Here is a 23,984-nt window from a genome sequence, read left to right as displayed (position 1 = left end):
CCACCTAGGCTCCCCGCACCTCAACAAAAACACCAACTCTCTCAACTGTACTGTTAACCGATCTAAATGATCCTCCAAGCCCAGAAGTAAACCGACTCTTTCAATCTCTTAGCTAAAAAACTGAGAAAGAAGAGTAGGGCCCCATGCAACACCTTCAGGAACTGAGACCGCGGCTCACTGGGCCTCTGGATACCGCTTCTAGTCAGTCCCGCCCTACATCAGTCCCCAGCACCGCCTCCACCCTCTGGTTCCCAGGTTCATGCCCGCAGCTATCCGACCAGCTCGTCCTCCACCTCACCATCCCTACTGAACCACCACTCGACTCCCGCGCACCCCTAAAACCTCTGCCTGGCTCCGCGGAATCTTCCCAGTACTCCTAACATGGCGGCCGAGTCCCCTTTGCTCCTTCGCTCTGGGCGCGTCCGTCTTGGAGCATTTTGGGCATTGTAGTTCCGGCGATGGCCTCGGTATCCTGCCAGGACGTAAGAAGACTACAGCTCCCAGAAAGCACCGCTTCCGAGCATGGCTATTGGGGACGTTTGGACAGAGGGATGATGTCATTGCAAAAGCCTCACTGCATTCATTGTGCTACGGTCTCTCCACCCCCTGCTGCTGGGCTTGCGATTGCCGCTCGCTCCAGCTAAGCTGAGAGTAGCAGCAGCAGCACCAGGGCAGGGACTGACTCCAGCCCTTGGACTCAGGACATCGCAGACCTTCCCTTGCGTGCGTGACTCATTCGCACATCATTTCTGTTTATGCCTGGGGTGGGGAGAAAAATCCCAAACCAGGTGAGTTGAAGTGATTTTTTTCAAATGCTTCTACCAAGTTATTCCTCCCGCTTAGTTCTCAAGGCTTTCTTTTGGGAAGCTGTGAGCGGTGGTGAGGTGGGGGGGATTGGGGAGATGCTCGCAGGCGCTGCTGAGGGGAAAAGCTCTGTGCAATTTGGGTCACTGCAAAGAACAACTCCAGCAACCTTCCCCCGCCAGAGGACGGGTGCCTGCCAATTCCCTAGTCACAACTCCTCTCAACCTTTTTGAGTCGGGGAGAGGGGGCTGGGCTGGGAATGATGTTGGGGAGTGCTCTTGGAAAATCAGAGGAAGGCAGAGGTGGGGGACTGCAGTCCTGTCACACACGGCCCGAGAGCTGAGGTTTGAGTGGGAAGGGGTGATGCGTGGGGAGAAATGGAGACAGTGATTTAATGTGGTCGCACTACTTTAGAACGTTTGTGTGTCGCTTGGACGAGCACACGTTATTAATTTTTAAGATGAACGTGCTTAAGTTTTGTAGGATTTATTTTGTGTGTATGTCTATGTCGTTTGTCTCGCCTTTTCTCCTGATTTGAGGTGACAGTGTCCTTTAATGGTGCACTCCGTGCCAGTCAGAAACATTTCACGTGTCTGACGAAGATTCTCTGAGGCTGCTGGAAGCAGCGTTTTTGTTAAGTGTTTTCCGTTCTCCGGCTGCTGGATTCAAGATTGTTTGGAAGTGGAGCCGACAGATTTGTGCTTGTGTGTTTTAAATTACATTGCATAGGCTCTTTGCCACTGACAATGGTACCATAATGAGCTGCTGTTTCCTGAGGCATAGTCACTACTCACAAATAACGGTTTGAAGAGATCGATTAGGGAAATCGGGTTCATTTTAACATATTAGAGAAAGGCAAAGTTAGAAGCGCTGCTAACCTTCATTTGCCATTACTGAAAAGTGCCCATGGGAAGAGTGATCTTGGTCAGGGAAACCAAGGAGCATAGTAGTTTTTTTTTTGTTACTGTTGTTGTTGCCTTTTTTTTTTTTTTTTTTGAACGAACTGACGTTTAACAGAACAGAAAGGATTCTAACTTATATGATGCTCCTGTAAGAGTTATAGGGATGATTAGGGCAATAAATCTGTTACTTTGAGATAAACAGCTGGCTGGCTTTACAACAGATGGGACCAGTCTTAGCTGGGAGATCTACAGCCTTGGAAATGAATGGACCTGGGGTCAACCACACCCCCTCTTGGAATGTCAAAAGAAGGAGAAATGCCAGAGAATTTGCTTAACTTTAGAATGCTAAACCTTTTCATAGCTGAGTCAGACATGGGGGAAAGTCTTTACTGGCTGTCTTCTGCTGCTGAGCCAATTTTGTTCATTTTAAATTAAGATCCTTAGGTCTCCAAAGTTGTAACTGTGTGATATGTCGTTAAAAGCTTCTTGATGCTGAATGCAAAGGACAGTTCATTGTATGAGCTTTGTAGTAGAGTGATTTATTGGGATGCCAATGAGCAGCTTTTGGATTTGGGAAAAGATCAACAGTCAGCCTTTGCCTCTCCGTCTCTCTTTTGATGACTCTGCTCTTCTGGACACCTACCCTTCTCTCCTGTACTTTCCTTTATCCCTCCCACCCCCACATCTCTTGAAATTCTGTTTCTTTCCCTATCTCTCCATTTGCAGTTTACATTTGTCCTTTCTGTTTCATAATCTCTCCCTTATCATCATCATATCACATCTCTTTCTTTCCAACTCTCTCCAATCTCGGAACACCCTCCTTGCTCCTCCTCCACCTCACCTAGGAACTCCTGGGTGGATGTAGACTATGTGAACATTTTTTCAGAGTCCTCTTTGAAGAGGATTTCTTTACCTTTTCTTTTTCTTGTGGTCTGTGCTTGGCAGGATGAGCAGCAATGAGCCTGACCCCTGGTCTGGTTTGTGGTTTCTGTGACAGACATAATTTAGCCCCAGCAGCATGTGAACAATGATATGCTGCAGTTGGGCTCATGCCACTTTTCCTTTCACTGGCACCTGTATTAAGAACAGCCTGTGAGTTAGCAAGGTTTTTAAATGCTCTACATGAAATGTTCTCATAATTCCCAAAGAATAAGTAGTCTTCAAATGGCTTGCCTTATATAATACATTTTTTTTTCCTTATCCTTGCTCCAGCTGGTAGTGGGAAGGCTGTTCTTTCCCCTCTCCCTTCCTTCCTGTTCCCTGTGGATTGCTGAGGAGCAATCCAGGTAGCCAAACTGCCCATTTGGTTTTTTGAAGATACTTGGAGAACAACAGTTCCTTGCGCCACCCCCCGCCGCCCCCATTGTTTCTTTTCCTTTGTGGAGGGAAGAAGTTTGTTATATTTGTTTACATAACAGCAGTGCTTCTCTAGGTATGGAAAGTCTAACTGCTATCCATCTGGAGGCAACTCGTATGACAGGCAGATTCAGAAGCCGTCCTCTTAGACTTTTCATGCACCACCTTCTCCTTTCTAATTTTCTTCTTTTGAAATACTTCCTTACTTACCAAGGTTTCTTTTATTGTTCTGAGGAGAAATGGGCTGAATGCAGCATTAGGTTTGGCCCCATCACTGCTGTCTCTGTGACCTTGAATAACTATTCATTTCTTTCTGCTTCAGTTTACTTATTTGCAAAGGGATATTGATCATTGCTCTTTGGTTTACTGATGTTATAGCCCTCTATAATCTGGCCCCAACCTATTATTCTGACAACTTATATTGATTGAGCAGCTACCATGTGCTAAGCACTGTGGATATATCAGTGAAAAGAAATGCTTCCCCTCACCTCATGGAGCTTATATTCTAATAGGGGATATACTTAATAAATAATTGCAAGTGTGTTGAATGCCATTTCCAAAAGGGCTGGGTAGGAGTACCTGACATGGTACTTTCCCCTTGTCTGGGGTTGTCAGGAAAGGTTTCCTACAGGAAGTGACACTTCAAGAGACTTGGAGGGTAAGCGGAAGTAGTAATTCAGGATGGCAGTGGGAGATGCTCGTACTGGAATAAAGAAGTTTTCTGGCAGAGGGAACTTCATGTTCAAAGTTCAAAGGGAAGAGTAGTGAACATGAGGATTTGAAAGGAGGTTAGTCAGAGACAGAGCAAGAGAAGAAAGACTAGAATGAAGAAGAATGAGGCTGGAGAGGTGGGCAGAGGCTAGAGAGTAGGCAGTAGTATGAGCTACAGGTGAATTTTGGTCTTTATTCTAAGAGTAACGAGAACCTAGCCCAGCTTTAATAAACTAGGTGAACGGCATATGTAGGATGATATTAAAATATTACCCTGCCTGTTAAGTGGAGGAGATTGAAGGAAAGACTTGGCCAGAGTGAATATATAGACAGCAAGTAGCAAATAATTTTTGTTGTCCATATGAGGGATGATGGTGCTTAGATCTAGGGTGGTGACAGAGGGTTTAGAGAAAATGGAAGAGACTGGAGAGACACTAAGTTTTGTTTTGTTTTGAGACAGAGTTTTGCTTTTGTTGTCCAGGCTGGAGTGCAGTGGCTCCATCTCGGCTCACTGCAACCTCCACCTCCCAGGTTCAAGTGATTCTCCTGCCCCAGCCTCCTGAGTACCTGGAATTCCAGGCACCCGCCACCATGCCCAGCGAACTTTTGTATTTTTAGTAGAGATGGGGTTTCACCATATTTGCCTGGCTGGTCTCGAACTCCCGACCTCAGGTGATCCACCTGGCTCAGCCTCCCAAAGTGCTGGGATTACAGGCATGAGCCACCACGCCCAGCTGACACCTTAAGTTTGAAAATTATAATTGATAAGATTTGTTGATTGACGGGATGGGGGTATAGGGAGAAAAGGGAGTCATTAAATGACTTGAGTTTTTCTTGAGCAACTGGGGATGACATTTTCAGAGAAAGGGAACACTGAATGGGAACCAGGTTATTTTGTTTTCCAGAAGGGAGGACCTTTGGAAGACATCTAAGATCGTTCACTCTTCCTGTCCATGTGTAGGATGTGGCATGTTGGAGTAGAAGAGAGCTCTGGATGAGGCTTTCTTACACTGGGCACTGCTTATTAGCTGTATGATATTGGACATACCACATTCTTTTCTGAGCTTTAGTTTCCTCATCTGTAAAATGTATGTATTCCACAAATTTATGCTGATCCCCAATATGGAAAACAACAGTATACTCAATTTACTTATATATTATAACAGTTTTCTATGCACCATGGTAGGAAAACAACATCAAATAAGATACTGTTTGCTTTGGAGGAATTCACTCAGGTGAGGGAGACAAACATAAATAATCACTTAACAAGGAGGTACTTGGCAATACTAGACTGGAGGGTGGGGGTGAGGGATTAGGGAGGCATCCACACCTTTGAGTCTAGGCATGAAGGCAAGCAAAATCTCTCCAGTCTATGTTTCCAGGCACCTAATAGAATGCCTCACACAAATCAGAGACTTTAAATGTTTGTTGAGTGAGTGAATTAACCTAAGTCACTAACGATTTATTCAAAAGCAGAAAATATCAATACATTGGAAGAGAACTCTGAGTAATAATACAGACGCCAGATGTAAAATGCTTTTAAGAGACCCACTAAAATGTATTCTAGGCCAGGCGCAGTGGCTCATGCCTGTAATCCCAGCACTTTGGGTGGCTGAGGTGTGCAGATCACCTGAGATCAGGAGTTTGAGACCAGCCTGGTCAACATGGTGAAACCCCATCTCTACTAAAAATACAAAATTAGCTGGGTGTAGTGGTGCAGGCCTGGAGTCCCACCTACTCAGGAGGCTGAGGCAGGAAAATCGCTTCAACCTGGGAGGTGGAAGCTACTGTGATCCGAGATTGTGCCATTGCACTGCAGCCTGGGCAATAGAGTGAGACTCTGTCTCTAAAAAAAAAAGTATTCTTGACACCTTCAGCCTTTGAGATATTTTGTGATGACTTTTAGGGAAATTCAGAAATATTTAAGATCTGGTTTCTTTTTCGACTGAACTTCCTTTATTCAAGTTAGTTTCTCAAAAAATCATTTTAATTGCATAGAGTTCCCTAAATCAATGTGTCTCAGACTTTTGAATTATATAGATAAGTAAAATTACAAAAAATAAAATTGAGTGTACTGTGAACAATAGTTATTTTTCTATAGTAAATTAAAAATGCCTTCTCACTTTTATCTCATAGAAAATATATTTAACTTTATGAAAAATTCCTTACATCGTCTTTTTCTCATTTTGTTGCAGAAATGAAACATCAGAATAGTGTAATAATTTAGGGAACCATTGCCCTATTTTCTTGACTGTGGGGAAATGTGATCCATCTGCAAATAAGAGCATTTCCAAGTATGGAGGAATTTAATATGGACCACAGTTAATTTATTTTTAGCTTTTTCCCTATAGGAAGCCAACTTTTTTTTTTTTCTTTTTTTTAAGAACCAGGAAGCCAACTTTTGAGAACTAGATAGGCCTCCTCAAGATTAGCCTAACACAGCAGTTCTTTTTCTTTTTTTTTATTTTTTAAAAAAGAAAGAAAGAAGGAAGGAAGGAAGGAAAGAGAGAGAAGAAACACAAAACTACATATTCAAGGACAGACAAGTTCTTGGGTGGTGATTTTATTTTATTTTATTTTATTTTTATTTTTTTTGAAAGAAAGAAAAAGAATAAAGAAGAGGAGGAAAAAGGAAGAGAAAGAGAGAGAGAGAATGGGAGTATTGCCCAGGCTAGAATGCAGTTTAGTAATGGGTATTGAAAACCTCTTTTATACCAATAATTATACTTGATGTAAACAGGAAGGAATAAGGGAAGAAAATAACAAACGAGCAGCCAACCAATATTTCATTTAAACCTATGAAATGCTATGCGATTACTGAGGAGTGATTTACTTCCAATTATGTAGTCACTTATGGAATAGGTGTGAGGTGGTAATGTATGTTTTATGTATTTGAAGTGGAGAGTTCTATAAATGTTTATTAAGTTTACTTGTTCCGGGTCTGAGTTCAAGTCCTGGATGTCCTTGTTAATTTTCTGTCTCGTTGATCTATAAAATCGTTAGCTCTTCTTGTTACATTGATCCTTTTGCCATTATGTAATGTCCTTCTTTGCCTCTTTTGCTCTTTGTTACTTTAAAGTCTACTTTATCAGAGGCGAGAATTGCATCTCCTGCTTTTTATTTGTTTATTTTTACTCTCTGATTGGTTGATAAATCTTCCTCCTTCTCTTTGTTTTGAGTCTTTGTGTATCGTTGCATGTGAGATGGGTCTGGATGCAGCATACCGATGGGTTTTGACTTTTTATCCAATTAGAATATATATAAGTTTAATACTGGCATTTGATGCTAGCTGGCTGTTTTGCCCATTAGTTGGTGTAAATTTTTCATTGTGTTAATGTTCTTTTCTTTTTGATATATTTTTGGAAAGGTTGATATTGGTTGTTCCTTTATATGTATAGTGCTTCTCTCAGAAGCTCTTGTAAAGCAGGCCTGGTGGTGGTGAACTCTCTAAGTACTTGTTTGTTCGCAAAGGATTTAATTTTTCCTTCGATTATAAAGCTTAGTTTGGCTGGATAGGAAATTCTGGGTTGAAAGTTCTTTTCTTTAAGGATGTTAAATATTGGTCCCCACTCTTTTCTGGCTTGTAGGGTTTCTGCTGAGAGATCTGCTGTAAGTCTGATAGGTTTCCCTTTATGGGTAACCTGAACTTTCTCTCTGGCTGCCCTTAGTATTTTCTCCTTCATTTCAACCCTAATGAATCTGGCAATTATGTGCCTTGGGGTTGGTCTTCTTGAAGAATATCTTTGTGGTGTTCTCTGTATTACCTGGAGTTGAATATTACCCTGCCTTGCCAGGTTGGGAAAATTTTCCTGAATGATATCCTGAAGAGTATTTTCCAACTTGGATTCATTCTCTTCATCACATTCAGGTACACCTATCAAACGTAAATTAGGTCTTTTCACATAGTCCCATATTTCCTGGAGACTTTGCTCATTCCTTTTCATCCTTTTTTTCTCCAATCTTGTCTTCTCGTTTCATTTCACTAAGCTGGTTCTCGACTTCTGATGTCCTTTCTTCTACCTGATCAATTCGACTGTTTAAACTTGTGCATGCTTTGCGAAGTTCTCGTGTTGTGTTTTTCAGCTCCATCAATTCACTTATATTCCTCTCTAAATTGTCCATTCTCATTAACATTTCGTCAAACCTTTTTTCAAGGTTCTTAGTTTCTTTGCATTGGGTTAGAACAAGTTCTTTTAATTCACAGAAGTTTCTTATCACCCATGTTTTGAAGCCTGCTTCTGTTATTGGAACACACTCGTTCTCCATTAAGCCTTGTTCCGTTACTGATGAGGAATTGCGATCCCCTGTAGAGGGAGAGGCATTCTGATTTTGAGTATTCTCTGCCTTTTTATGCTGATTTCTTCCCTTCATTATATATTTATCCGTCTGTTGTCTTTGTAATTACCAACTTTCTAACTAGGTCTCTGAGCAGACGTCCAACTTGTTGATTCCCAGCGCCGAAATCTGAGCAATCCACTGCGCCGGCCAAAATAGCGGTGTTAAGATTGATGGTGCTTTTCTGCCCGGGAATCTCCGGACTCTGCACCAAAAACTGGCACGCTAAGGCACCAGCAAAACCGCCACACCGGCCACAAGAGTCACCCTGGCGACACGTGGGGCTCCTCCTCTGGGAATCTCCTGGTCCGTGAGCAACAAATATTCGTCTGAAAGTGTGGCATCCTCTCGTTCTCTGCGCTTTCACTGGGAGCTAGGAGCCCGAGCTGCTAGTGATCAGCCATCTTGGATCTCTCTCCAGCAGTTCTTAATTCATCCCTAAAAGGTTCTCAGGAAGACCATGAACCTTTGAGATCATGTTAAATTGTATACGTGTGCATGTTTATGTGCTGGAGTTCATATGTATGTGCAAATTTTTTTTTTTATTGGTATGTGTGTGTCTTTGAGCAAATTACTTAATCTCTTTGAACCTCTGTTTTTTTGTAAGATTGTTGTGAGGTTTACATGATAAGGTCATGTGTTTTAAATGTCTGACACTATGCCTGGTATAGCTGGTGCTCATGGTAGCTGTTTTTAATGTTATTTATCATTTTAAACATTTTATTTATTGGGTTATGATTGTTTAGTATCCACAGTGACAAAATGAAGAAAAAGGTAACTTAGTGTAACTACATAACCTGATTCAATGGGAAGTACACGGCATCACTGATGTAGAATTTTTGCCAGAAATGCTTAACTTAAATCTAACCATGGGGCTGGGCACAGTAGCTCACATCTGGAATTCTAGCACTTTGGGAGGCCATGGCAGGAAGATTACTTGAGCCCAGGATTTCAAGACTACCCTGGGCAACATAGTGAGACCCTGTGTGTATCTATCTATCTATCTATCTATCTATCTCTATCTATCTATCTATCTTTGAGACAGACTCTCACTCTTTTGCCCAGGCTGGAGTGCAGTGACATGATCACAGCTCAGTGCAGCCTCTCTCTACTGCCTGGGCTCAAGGGATCCTCCCATCTCAGCCTCCTGAGTAGCTGGGACCACAGGTGTGCAACATCATGCCTGGCTAATTAAAGAATGTTTTTTGTAGAGGCACAGTCTCGCTATGTTGCCTAGGCTTGTCTTGAACTCCTGGTCTCAAGTAGTACTCCCACTTTAGCCTCCCAAAGGTGAGCCACCATGTCCTGCTCTCATCTCTATTAAAAGAGAAAAAAAAAACCCTAACCACAAAGAAATAATCAGACAAATCCAGATTGTGGGACATACTGCAAAATAGCTGACTTGTGATCTTCAAAAATGTCATGCATGAAAGACAACAAAATGAAAGGTATGAGGGACAGATCTATTTTAAGGGAGACTGAAGAGATATGACAACTAAATGGAACATGTAATCGTAGATTGGATCTTGGACTTAAAAAGCTACAAAAGACATTTTCAGGATAATTAGGGAAATTCGCATAGGAGCTACATATTAGATAATCAGTAACAATGTTAGTTTTCTGGATGTGATAATGATTCCATTTGTTTAACCTGACATGTTGTAGATATTGGTGTATGATCAGTTGGCGTTCCTGAATGTTGTCTTCAGGAATGTCATAGCAAAGCTAGAAGACATCAAGGGCTGCTTCAGAAGGTAGTGATTTTTCCTGGTCATTTCAAGTATTTAATCAGCCTATGGGCTGGGATACTACTTTTTGGGATATTATAAGTGATTTTTTTATATCCTTTCTAAATACAATCCTGTATTCTGTGACTGGAAACTTCTACATCTGGCACTCTGTGCTTGACATAACTAGAGGGAGTAATGCAGGTAGAACATTAGCTGTTTCCAAGTTGAAGGGAAAAGGTGCATAAATATATATCTTAAATTTGTTTTTTGATTCTAGAATTGACATAAGATTGGCTGGGTGCAGGGGCTTATGCCTGTAATCCCAATACTTTGGGAGGCCAAGGTGGGTGAATTGCTTGAGTCCAGGAGTTTGAGACCAGCCTGGGCAACATGGTGAAACTCTGTCTCTACAAAACATACAAAGAATTAGTTGGATGTGGTGGCGCACACCTATGGTCCCAGCTATGGGGTGGGGTGTGGCTGAGGCGGGAGGATCCCTTAAGCCCCAGATGTCAAGGCTGTAGTGAGCCCTGATCATGCTACTGCAGTCCAGCCTGAGAGACAGAGTGGGACCTGGTCTTAAAAAAAGAAAAGACAAGAAAGAAATAACATAAGAGTAATCAAAATTTGTTACAGAAAAACACATGGACTGTATAGGGAAAGTCCTCTTTAATTCTACAAAAATTATTTGCTACTTGCTCTCTATATATTCACTCTGGCCAAGTCTTTCCTTCAATCTTCTCCACTTAACAGCCAGGGTAATATTTTAATTAGAATGGTGCTACAATTTGATTACAAAGATAATCAACTGTCAGATTTTGGTATATATTCTTCGGTCATTTTTCCCCATATGTGTACTAACAATATTATAATACATGTAATTCTGCTTGTTCTCTCTTGCTTAATGTATTTTGGGCATTTCCCCTATGTATTTGCATATTGCTCCAACTTACCTCTTTTAATAGTTGTTGGGAACTGTGCTACAGTGAGCCTTTGAGTACTTCATTTTGTTATGAATTTGTGGGACTATTTCTGTAAGACATCATTCAGCGGGTAGAAATACTGAGTCCAACGGCACTAGTATTGCCCCCTGATTTAAATTCTTGTCAGCAATGTTGTGAGGGCTAACTCTACATACCTTTGCCAAGTTCATTAGCTATTTGGGCTGAACTCTCTTACTAAGGGAAGCTAGTTGTGAAGGGTGAACAGAACAGGGGCAAAAATTGAATTAGAGTTCCTGCTGGTTTTTATAATGGCTATAATAAAGGTTGATGTGTAAATAATGTAGAAATCTCTGGAAGAGAGAAATACATTGTCCCTGCGTGCAACACAGTACAGTGTTTAAAAAGTGAACTGAAACAATAAAGCAGCCAAGAGGTTCCCCCAGAGACTTCTGCAGAAAAATTTTACTTTTTAGTTATGGTTAGTTAACTTCACTAAAATGTGGACATCATCAACCGTGAAATGAAAATAATGTCTTCTGCTTACTTCCTCTACATCTCAGTCATGCAACCACATTGCAAAGGGAGAATTTGAGCTCTGCTTTTAAAATATCTGAAGCAGGTGGTTAAAAGGCCCGAGTGTTCATTTTTCTGAATTTCAGTAGGAGCATTCAAAGGGCAGATTTTTGGCTTTTTTTTTTTTTTTTTTTTTTAAGGAAAGCAGGTGTGAGCTTAGGAGTGCCTATCAATGAGTCACTCTGCCCTAACAGGAACCCTGGGGAAGAGATTGTGAGGATTGCAGCCATGAATTATTTTCACCCTTTTAGCCATTGTGACTGGGTGGAGCAAACAAAAAATTTGAACTCTTTGCTACACGGACAACTTATCTTTTTAAGCCTTAGTTTCTTTATCTATAAAATGGGGATTATTGTGGGGCTCAAAGGAGATGATGTGTATAAAAGGGCTTTGGCAAATTTATGTGCACATAAATATGTGCTGTTGTCAAAGGACTCCTGTCTCTAACTGAACCAGTTCACACTAGTCTTTCCTTTAACTCCAGTGGCCTTTGTAGGCTGAAAGAGTTTTTTTAAGGAATTCTGTCTCATGTTCTCTAATTGTTACTTCTTCAGTCAGGTTTGTGTGCTAAATGCAAGGTCCTGTGCTGGGTATTCTGATAGGAAAACAAAAGATGGAACCATCTGGGACCTTTCCTTCTTCACTACTTTTATTGTAGGAAGCTAATATCTTTTAATGAGGGTCTTCAATAAAAGATGCTCAACAAAGGTGTATTGTGGATGCTGTCTTAGTCTCTCAATTCTAGGCAGTAGAATTTAGCTCAATTTTTTACATACAAATGAGGAAGCAATTTTTAGTAAGTTTAAGTAAACTTATTTTGTTTTTCAACATGACTTACCCCTTCCACTTTCAAAAATGCAGATGTCGACCCTAGGTAGGTTTTCTGAAAGCAAAACTACATATACTGTTTCTCTAGCTACTTCCTGTTCTTGCCTTGCCTTCTGATTGAAAATATAAGCTTCATGAAGGCAGGACTGTATGGTGGCATTTACTTTCATATGGTTTATATTATTTTCAGGCACAGGGCAAGAGTTTTCTGTAGACCTGTTGAGTTCCCTGAATCCATAATGTGAACTGTCATAGCATCTACTGGGTGCCAGGTGGTTTATGTTTTATTTGATTCTTTTTCTAACTTCATTTGAAACCTTTCAGACCTTTAGAGCAATTGCAAAAATAGCAGTGAAGCCAGGTACAGTGGTGCACACTGGTAGTCCCAGCTAGTCAGGAATGGGAAGAATGCTTGGCCCAGGAGTTCAAGAGCAGCCTGGACAACATTGTAAGACCTCATCTTAAAAAATAAATCCCACCTAAAAAATAAACAAAACCATTCCATGCACCTTTTATCTGGATTAATTTGCTTTTGTCTTTGCACACACACACACACACACACACACACATGCATATACACACACAGATATTTTTTCTTTTTCTTTTTGAGAGGGAATCTCACTCTGTTGCCAGGCTGGAGTGCAGTGGTGCCATCTCGGCTCACTGTAACCTCAGCCTCCCGGGTTCAAGCGATTCTCCTGTGTCAGTCTCCCCAGTAGCTGGAGCTACAGGCACACGCCACTATGCCCAGCTAATTTTTGTATTTTTAGTAGAGATGGGGTTTTACCATGTTGGCCAGGATGGTCTCAATCTCTTGACCTCGTGATCTGCTCGCCTCGACCTCCCGAAGTGGTGGGATTACAAGCGTGAGCCACCGTACCCGGTCTACAGATATTTTTTTCTAAACCAGTTGAAAATAAGTTGCAAATATCACCACACTTTGACTCTAGGCAGTTAAGCATCTATCCCCTAAGAACAAGGACATTCTCCCATGTAATCACAACACCATTACATGGAAACAATAATATTTTTCTGATTTCCTCAGTCATTCTAATGTCCTTTATAACTTTTAAAAAAATTTTCTGATCCAGGATCTTAACAAGACTATTTATACAATACAGTTGTATTCTTTAGTCTGCTTTAGTGTAGCATATTACCTGTATTAGTCAGGGTTCTCTAGAGACAGAACCAATAGGATGGATGGATGGATGGATGGATGGATGGATGGATGGATAGTCAGAGAGAGAGAGAGATGGGAAGAGATTTGTTAGGATGATTGGCTCATGTGATTCTGGAGGTTGAGAAGTCCCATGACAGGCTGTCTATGAGCTGGAAACCCTGGGATGCTTGTAGCATAATTCAGTCCAAGTTGAAAGGCCTCAGAACTGGGAAAGCTGATGGTGGAACTCTCAGTCTGAGGCTGAAGACCTGAGAGATTGGGTGATGGAGAGGGGACTGCTGGTGTTAAGTCCTGGAGTCCAAAGGCCAGGTAGCCTGGAGTTGTTTGTCCAAGGACAGGAGAGGAAGACAGCTGTATTTCAGCTCGAGCAGACAGGTTGACATAGTGGCCTTTTCTCTGCTTTTGTTTTCTCCAGGACCCCAGCCCACCAACATTGGTGGTGGTTTTTCCACACCTAGTCCACTGAGACATGCTAATCTCTGGAAACACTCTTGCAGACACACCCCAAAATAATGCTTTATGAGGTTTCTAGGTATTTCTTAATCTAGTCAAGTTGACACCTAAAATGAACCACCACAATACCCTTGCCTTTTTTGCATTTTATGACATTGAAATTTTTGAAGATTCCAAGTTTGTTGTCTTGTAGATTGTGAATTGGATTTGTCTGTTTTCTCATTATTAGATTCAAGTTAAACACTTGTGGTAAGAATTCTTCATAGGTGATGTTCTGTCCCCTCCCCGTATATCATAGGTGACACCTAATATCAGTTTGTAACATCACTGGTGACGTGAGGTTTGATCATTTGGTTGAGGTGGTATTGCCATATCTTTCCATTGAAAGGGCACCCTTTTCCTTTTGTAATTAATAAAATTATCTGTGAGGTGATATCTTGAGATTGAGTATCCTGTCCCTCAGTTACTTTAATTCAAAAGTTTTAACATCTATTGATATCCTGGCTTAGGTCAATTGGTATTTATGAAGGATGATTTTCTATTTCTCTCTTTCCTTCTATATTTATTATCTGATAGATTAGCTTTCAGCCCCAACCCTCCCCCTCCTTCAGGTTTTTTTTGAAACGGAGTTTCGCTCTTGTTGCCCAGGCTAGATGGAGTGCAATGGCGTGATCTGAGCTCAGTGCAACCTCTGCCTCCCCGGTTCAAGCGATTCTTCTGCCTCAGCCTCAGGAATAGCTGGGATTACAGGAGCACACCACCATGCCAGCCTAATTTTTGTATTTTTAGTAAAGATGGGGTTTCACCATGTTGGTCAGGCTGGTCTCGAACTTCTGACCTCAAATGATCCGCCTGCCTCGGCCTCCCAAAGTGCTGAGATTACAGGCATGAGCCATCTTGCCTGGCCCCAACCCCCTTTTTTAAAATATCACTCGGACTCATGGTTTCTTTTTCTCACAATGTGTTATAATCTATTACCAATCTTCTTGCTTTTTTCCCCCATCTTATGCTTTTTGATGTTCAAATTGTCCCAAATGTAGCCATTGTGAGCCTATCTTATCTATTTGGTCCCAAAAGCAATCTGATAAAGTAGGCAAGATTTTGCACTTACAAGTAAGGAGATGAAGGCTCAGAAACTACAAGTCACTTTACCAGGATCATATACCTAGTTAGCAGGGGTGGCCAGAGGCAAACCCAGTTTTGTTCAACTCAAGCAGGTCCTGCTAATTGGTTCCTGCTACTCCGCACTGCATCCCGGAACAGAATGTCACCTGCTGAAACCAATTTAAAAAGAAAGCACAATCCTTGTATCGTTGTTACTAATAGCAAATAATTGGAAACAACCCTGAGTGTGTACCAGTAGAGAACTGGTTAAATAAATGGGTATGTTTATATGTTTACACACGGGAAAACTATGAAACTGCAAACAAGAATTAGGGTGTTCTCTACATACAGATATGAAAAAATCTCCGAGGATATATTAAAAGAAGGAAGATGCAGGCCAGTATATACTTGTGAAATAAGTTGGGGATAAGAAAATATATTCAATTTTGCACACAGAAACCCTGGAAAGAGGCCAGGCATGGTGCCTTACACCTGTAATCCCAGCACTTTGGGAGGCCAAGGCAGGCAGATCACTTGAGCCCAGGAGTTTGAGACCAGTTTAGGCATCATGGCAAAATCCCATATCTACAAAAATTACAAAAATTCGCCAGGCATGGTGGCATGTGCCTGTAGTCCCAGCTACTTGGGAGGCTGAGGCAGGAGGATCGCTTGAGCCTGGAAGGCGGTGAGCCAAAATTGCACCATTGCACTCCAATCTGGGCGACAGAGTGAGACTGTCTCAAAAAGACATTAGAGAAGGCTGCTTTAGCCATTGATGGCTGGTCAGGAGGCAGAGGGAGGTTCTAAAAAGATCCCAAGTGTGGGAGCCTACAGACTGGAGTTTGAATTTGTGTTATGGCATTTTCAAGCTGCATGATCTTGGGCAAGTCACAACTGCTCTGAGACTCAGGTTCTTCATCTATAATAGGGGATGTCTACTCTCCAGTGTTTCTTCACAAGGTACTTATTACAAGGAAAATAGTTACAAGGAAATTACAAGTTACAAGGAAAATAGTAACTTCACAGTGGAGAAACATGGCAGATACCACTTTAACTAAGTGATCAACGTTAACACCAGTGATGGGACAAACCAACATCTGAGAAGTTCACAATATCACTCATGTGGCATTCTTGCCAAAAATACAGAACCTGATCTAATCAGAAATAGCTGAGGAAATATCTGATAAACCCAAATTGAGAAACATTCTACACAGTATTTTTTGTACTTTTCAAAAAGGTAAAGGTCATGAAAAACAAAGACTGAGGAATGGTTCTAGATTAAAAACCAAATGCAACATATGATCCTGGATTGGATCTCAGATTAGAGAAATTTTATTTTATTTTTTCCATGAAGGCCATTATTTGGTCAATTGATGAAGTTGGAATAAGGGTTGAGATTAGAAAATAGTATAGGATGAATGTTAATTTCCTGATTTTGATAAAAATTATACCGTGGAAGCGCAAGGACTGCCCTTGTTTTCTAGAAAATGCTAAGTATTTCAGGGTAAAGAAGTGTTTATGTACAGAGGGAGAATGATAAAGAAAATGTAAAGCATTAATATTTGTGTAATCTGTGTGAAGGGTAATTAATAGTTTTCTTGCAGCTTTTTGTAAATTAATTAAAATTAATTAATTAAAATTAAAATTAATTAATTTAAATTAAAATTAAAGAGGTAAAGATGGAGAGAGGGGAGATGCCAATACTTGGAGCACAGGGTTTGTTGCAAGGGTGAAACAAGGCTCAGGTCTCAGCACAGTGCCTGTCATCTGGTGTGCTTCCCAGTACAGGCTGGCATTGTGGGATGGGCAAAGCTGACAGTAGCTCTTAGCCATCATGTGGGAGCCAAATTAAAATTGGCCTGTGGCATATGGTGACAGTATTGTTCTGAATCCACAATTGGAATTCTTGGTCTGATGAATAATTTTCTCCCTTATTTATAAATTCATTTAATTGCAAAGTCTTATAAAAGTACACACATCAAATCACATTTTGTTATCCACTTAACAAATCATCTTAGTATAGTGTTAAATTTATGTGAAGTTGTAATTGTCCTAGGAAAGCTAGGGGTAATGGTCACTTTCCATCTGGGCCATTTTGGGGCCAGTACTAGCATTTGGGCAATTATCTCACCTTTTTTTCCCTTTCCTCTCCCTCACCCCAATGCTCAGTTTCTGATGTTGTCACAGAGAGCTATTTTAATTAGCCATGTCAAACGTTAATTGTTATGGCAGACAAAAGAAACTTGAATAAGCCTTTCCTTCCAAAACTCAAGAACTTTGCTTTCTATAAGAGCTAACTTTGGAAAGAATGTTTCTGGCCTGGAAAATTTAGGTAGCAGCCAGAAAAGGAATTCATGTCCTACAGGAGTGGGATAGAGAGCTCAATTTCTTTTGAGAGAGATTAAAATATATACTTCTGTCTGAAATAGTAATAAAGATCTATTTATTTTTTCATCTTTTTGCAAGAAGCCTGAAAATATGAATGATTAAATTCAAAATAGATTTAGCACTAAAAAAAAAAACCCTCAAGTAATCCAGATTTTAAAACATTTCTGAGATATCAGACAGGCTATTTTGCTAAGTAAGAAGTTCCTTAGTGTAACAGTTACGCCTGTCCCTTGAAGTGACAAAATTTCTACCTCCTGGAGCTACAGCCATATAACTCAGGATTCCAAATTCAATGATATAAATCTGTATTCACTGTTACTGCTGTGGAACTGTCCTGTTTTGACTATTACCTGCCATAAATTGTTTGGTCTTAGAATTCTGCATGCTTTTTGCTTTTAAAATTATGGAAGCAAAATGGCATATTTGCAAGTATAGTAAGTTACTTTCATTCTATAACTTTAGAATAATAATATTGGCAAACTTTTTTTTAGTTTATGACCTGCCAAGTACTATGCTAACATATTATATCATTTAATTTTGGCAAAAGCCACATGAGAAAACTGAATCTCTGAAAACTTAAGTAGCATGCTTAAGATCATATGACTAGCTAAGAGGCAGATCCAGGACCAGAAATCATGACTGTCTTACTGCAGAGCCTGTGCTGTGTGATTTTTCTGCTGGACAATTTGCAGTTTTATGTGGAAGATGATTGATTTTTTCACCTTATAATCTTTAAAGCTGAGTCATTTTTTACTTGATAGGTGTTTATTGAGAGCCCATCACATGTCAGGCACCTTGAGAACTCTAGAGATGGTTGAAACACATCTTTATGATTAAGGAGTTCACATAGCAGCATTACTCACCATGCCAAAAGATGGAAGCAACACAAGTACTCAATGATGGACTAATGGATGAACAAAATGTGGTATTTACATACAATGGAATATTACTCCGCTTTAAAAAGGAAGGAACTTGTGACACATGCCACAACATGGATGACCTTGAAGGCGTTATACTAAGTGAAATAAAAGCCAGTCACAAAAAAAATATGTTGTATGACTTTAATTATATGAGATATTTAGAGTAGTTGGACACAAAGAAACAAAATAGAATAGTGGTTACCAGGGGCTGTGGGCAGGAGAGAAGTGGGAAGCTGTTTAATGGGTGTAGAGTTTCAGTTTTACAAGATGAAAAGTTCTATAAACTGGTTACACATCAAGGTGAATATACTTCATGCTACTGAACTGTATACTTAGATATTATTAAGATGGTACATTTTATATTATGTATATCTTACCACAATTAAAAAAACCAAACAGATAACACCTTATGTTTTAGTCCATTTGTACTGCTATAACAAAATACCTGAGACTAATTCGTAAACAACAGAAATTTATTTCTCACAGTTCTGGAGGCTGGAAAGTCTAAGATCCAGGTGCTGGCAAGCTTGGTGTCTGGTGAAGGCTACCCTCTACTTCTCTACTTTTGTGCCTGTTGGATGGTGCCTTGTTCCTGCATCCTCTAAAGGGCATAACTGCTGTGTGGTCACATGGTGGAAGGGACAGAAGGACAACTCGCCCCTTCGAGCCCTTTTGTAAGGTGCTAATCCCTTCATGAGGATGGAGCCTTCATGGTCTAATCACCTCCTAAAGTCCCCACCTCTTAATACAGATGCATTGAGGATTAAGTTGCAACGTGAATTTTGAAAGGGACACAAACCATTCAAATCATAGCATTCCTTTACTACTTGGTAGAAAGTAATCAGTAAGACAGGAAGGACTGAGAAGTAATAAGTGTTAGAAATGACCTCCAAGACAGGGTAGTTCTAGCTGCATGATGGAAGATGGATAAAATTTGTGTGTCAATGAGGAAGGTGAGAAGGGCAACTCAGGGGAAGGGAACAGTGAGCAAAGTTATAGAAATGCTTTAAAGTCCAGTTCTTGCAAGGAACAAATCTTCAAGTACATGATTCTATAAAGATGGGTATCATAGCCATCTTCCCTGTGGTCAGAGACCTAAAAGCAAAGTCTACATCAGGTTCATGAAGCTGTGGTATGCTGGACAGGTACTCATTCGTGATTCATTCAGTAAACATTTATTTAGCACACAGTGTCAGGTGTTATGCTAGGCACTTTATGTATGTTGGCAGATTTAATACCCTAACAACTCTGGAGCTATTAATAGCTCCAATTAACAGATACAGATGCAGAAATTGTGACTCAGAGAGGGAAGTAACCTGTCCAAAAATCACATGACAGGTAGGTGGCAGAAGCAAGACTCTTCCTGTAGAGTCCATGCTGTGTCCACTAAGCCACACACTTCTCCTTAGGGGTGAGTGCCAAGTGATGTCTGCTTTTGAACCACAGTCAAAATGGCACCTGGCTTCCACCACTTGCCATCTTCTTGCTGCTTTTAAGGATACTTTACATTTCTGAGGCTCAGCTTTCTTTTCTTTTGCTTTCTTTCTTTGTTTTTGTTTTTGAGACATGGTTTCGTTCTATTACCCAGGCTAGAGTGCAGTGGCATGATCACAACTCACTGCAGCCTTAATCTCTCAGGCTTGGTCAATCTGCCCACCTCAGCCTCCTGAGTAGCTGGGACGGCCAGTGCACACCACCACATCTGGCTGATTTTTGTATTTTTTTTTTGTAGACATGGGGTCTCACTGTGTGGCCCAGGCTGGTCTCAAACTCTTGGACTCAAGTGATTCGTCCTTCTTGGCCTCCCCAGTAACTGGGACTACAGATGTGTGCTACCATGCATGGCCCCAACTTTCTTTTTTGTTGTTGTTGTTAATGTTGTTTTTCCTAGCCACCTAGATGACCAGGGACAGGCTCAGCTTTCTTATCTGTAAAATGAAGGCCTATATTAGATCACATTATTTCTGAAGTTTCTCCCAGATCTAAAAACCTAATTTATTCATTCATCAAACACTAATTTTATCTGCATTATATACCAGGTATTGTGTTCATGGGTGGCAGCAATCAAGATTTCGCAGTACACTGTTTTTGTTTGTTTGTTGTTTTTTGAGACAGAGTTAAACTCTGTTGCCCAGGCTGGAGTGCAGTGGCATGATCTCAGCACACTGCAATCTCTGCCTTCCAGGTTCAAGCAGTTCTCCTGCCTCAGCCTCCCAAGTGGCTAGGATTACAGGCACATGCCATCATGCCGAGCTAATTTTTGTATTTTTAGTAGAGATGGGGTTTCACCATGTTATCCAGGCAGATCTTGAATGCCTGACCTCAGGTGATCCACCCACCGAAGTGCTAGGATCCGCCTCCCGAAGTGCTGGGATTACAGGCGTGAGCCACCACACCCGGCTGGCAGCACACTGTTTTTGACTATAAGGAGATTGGAAGCTAATAAAAGAGATGTAAAAGAGATGGTTATCATACAGTATGGTCATAATACTGGCAGTGTACATACAGATAACTATTGGAGCATAGAGGAGGGACATGTGACCCTGTCTTGGATGAGAGGATGTTAAGAGGAAATGACTCCGGGAAGATAATGAAGAAGACCACAAGAACCTTATCCTTCCTGTTGTCCCTATGGTCATACACATGCTACTTATTTATTTATTTAGAGAAAGAGTTTCCCTCTGTCTGTTACCCAGGGTGGAATGCAGTGGAACAGTCTCGGCTCACTGCAACCTCTATCTCCCAGGTTCAAGCATTTCTCCTGCCTTAACCTCCTGAGTAGCTGGGATTACAAGCATACGCCACCACTCCAGGCTAATTTTTGTATTTTTAGTAGAGACGGGGTTTTGTCACGTTGGCCATGCTGATCTCAAACTCTTGACTTCAAGTGATCCGCTCACCTTAGCCTCCCACAGTGTTGGGATTATGGGCATGAGCCATTTATTAAATCCATTACAGCTTTGGCAAACTTTTTAAGTCTTGTGGAAAATTTAGTTATATATGACAGTTAAGTGTCCAGCAATGTGCCAAATACCTATAAGGTTTAGAATCTCTTTTAGATTAGAGAAAGATTATAAGGTTAAAAAGAGATCTGTGATTTTTGTGAAGGAATTTGGGAAGCATAGAGCAGATTAATAAGAGACTCAAGGGTCCAGAGTTATTGAAGATGCTTACAACTAAAGTCACAGATGGTTATGCTTCAGAAAGCAAGTGAAATTGCCAAGACACTGGGTAAGATATGTGACTTTCTCAAAATTACTAAGTACTAGTAATTACTAAGGACTGGAATTACTAAATATACAATTTCAATACTAATAAATTGAAGTGGAGGTTGAGGGGCAAAAGTTAGGCACTAACATTTATTGAACAGCTGTGCTATGCCCTTTGCATTTATGATTTTATTTCATCCTCCCCACAATCCTGTAACATAGGTGTTCTTGTTCTTATCCTTGCTTTATAAGTGCAAAAACAGAGGCTCAAAGAGGTTGTGACTAGCTTTTAAGGTCACAGCTGGCAGGAGACTAAGCAATGGTTCCAAGCTCCTTCTTCTGCTTCATGCTCCTTCAAAACACTAGACATTCTATTTCCGGATGAACTACAACAGGGTACAGGGCATAGATACCTCCCTTTCATCTATGGAGCCCAGGGAATTCATGATAGTTGGGGGAGGCCAGCTCTTCAACTTTTCTAACACACTGAAGGACAGCTCCAGTTCCCTGTGTCTTCCTTCTGAGGTGGTAGATCACCAGCTCCCAGGGATAAATGTTTTTTACTAAAACATTAATATATTATTACTGCCTTGTCCCCCACTGTCTCTTTTCCCAGCCAATGTATGAGTGTTTGATCTTGGCAATATGTCTTTTAGAAGCAGCTCATAAAAGTGAACTGAGAGAATGCTGATAGAAGTCAGCTAGGTTTGTAGTGGATCCCCTCTCCCTCCCCAGTGAAGGAAAACTTCAGCTCATTCGCTCCAGATTCTATCTTTGCGGCTCTGAGAGACCTTGTCATCTGGTTCTTAGAGGCCTTGAACTATAAGATTATGACAGGATCACATGGAAGTCTCAGCACTTCTAATCTTCTGTTTCAGCCTCCTTCTTCTCTCAAGGTCCCCTATGAGCATGGTGTCTTGTCAGGGAATGTTTTCCCAGCTGGCTTTGGAGGCAGGCCAGACATCTCTCTCCGGTCCTTTAGCACTTGCTGTTAAGTTCCCACACGTGGCTGTGTGCAAGATGGAAAACTAGCTTCCAACATGGGTTGATGGATTATGGCAGCGTGGAAAAGTCTCCTCTAGTCAGGCCATTTCTCTTCCCTGATATTCCATAGTTTGGGCTATAGTGAAATGGATAGAGGATCTGAAGTCAGGAGATCAGAGCTCAAGTCTTGGCTCAAGTCCCAGATCCTGGGGCTGTGAGCACTTGACCTGTTTGAGCCTGTTTTTATAGCTGTAAATGAAGGACTGATGACAATCCCAGCTTCATCCTACTGTTCCGAGTCACATAACTCAATATATAGTATAAACGGGCTTTATAACAAGCCTGTAGCATGTTTTACAGATGCCAGAGCTTATTCTTAAAGACCAAATTTGGCTAAAAGAGAAATGTTTCTGGAAATTGAGCAGGAGGCCTGCTGTGTCATCACTGGTCTCCAGTTCCTGGCAAACCTGATTATTGCTCAAGGAGGCATTTGTGGCATCATTCTCCTGTTTATTTTTGTAATCTCATTTATAGTATTGTAAATGCTACCAGAAGCTTTGGTGATTCTTGAATACTTACCTTTGAAAACTCTAGCCAGGGTTGTATACTCATACCCAGAACTGTTTACCCCAGAGTAATTATTTGAATTCTTAGAGCTATGTGTGATTCATTTCCCAATAAATTCTGGGACAGCAGAGCTGGCTATGTATGATAAATGAGGTTATCTCACCTGCTAGAATTCTGCATGGCTGAGAACTCCTGAGGGTATCTTAGTAGGTAAGCCCTATGTCAGGGCTATTGCAACTTCATATGTGCTTCTGGGAATGAAATGAGAGTGGGGAAGAGGGTGTTTATTTTACTGTTAGTGCTTTATGAGTTTGAAGCTAGAAGCCCTTGGAAAGTGAAAGGGTCTTTCGTGGATTTTCATCAGTTTGTTGGAATTATTACCCTGTTCTGACAAATTTTCTGTGTTCCCTAGAGACTTAGAGATCGTTGCTTACTTCCACCTTCTTGCCGCTTCAAATGATAGCTCTTTATTCTTCCTGGCTGTGTTAGAACTCTTTAAGTTATGGATGGAAACAACCCAACTCCAACTGGGAAAGAGAGAATTTGTGGGAAGGATACTGAGGTATTTTATGTAACCATGAAAAGAACAGGCACAGCTAGAACCAGAAGGTTTTAGAGCAGATAACTTCCCTACCAGCCCCCAAATTTCAGTGGCTCAATACAAATGAAGTTTATTTCTTGTGCATATAGCAGTTCAATATGGTTATTCCTGACTAGACCATCTGTAATGTTTCAGGCACCCAGGCTTCTCTCTTGTGACACCTTTGTTCTTAGAGCTTTCTCCTTTTAACCTGCAGATGGAGAAGGAGATTGAAGGATCTCCATGGGCCAGGTCTGAAAGTGGCTTCTATCACTTATATCTACCCTCATTCTATCAACTGTAATTTAGTTTGTGACCCCATAATTTAGTTGTGACCCAGTAAAGGAGACTGAGAAAGGCCTGTTTGCCCAGGAAGAAAACAAAATGGGTTTGGTGAACACCTAGCCAGCTTGAAC

General features: G+C 41.0%; 1 protein-coding gene across 1 annotated transcript in view; it reads left to right on the top strand.

Moving 5' to 3' along the window:
- The first annotated feature begins 629 nt into the window (after positions 1 to 629).
- Positions 630 to 23,984, top strand: part of RAB30 (RAB30, member RAS oncogene family) — a 97,312-nt gene continuing 73,957 nt past the window's right edge. The window contains exon 1 of the mRNA XM_012469566.2: positions 630 to 788. The gene's annotated coding sequence lies outside the window, so the exon portion shown is untranslated. The remainder of the gene's footprint in view (positions 789 to 23,984) is intronic.

Source organism: Aotus nancymaae, unplaced genomic scaffold (assembly GCF_030222135.1).
Source record: "Aotus nancymaae isolate 86718 unplaced genomic scaffold, 86718_ANA_hifiasm-v0.15.2.pri h1tg000059l, whole genome shotgun sequence".
NCBI classification, from domain to species: domain Eukaryota; kingdom Metazoa; phylum Chordata; class Mammalia; order Primates; family Aotidae; genus Aotus; species Aotus nancymaae.
This window is presented reverse-complemented; position numbering and strand designations above follow the sequence as displayed.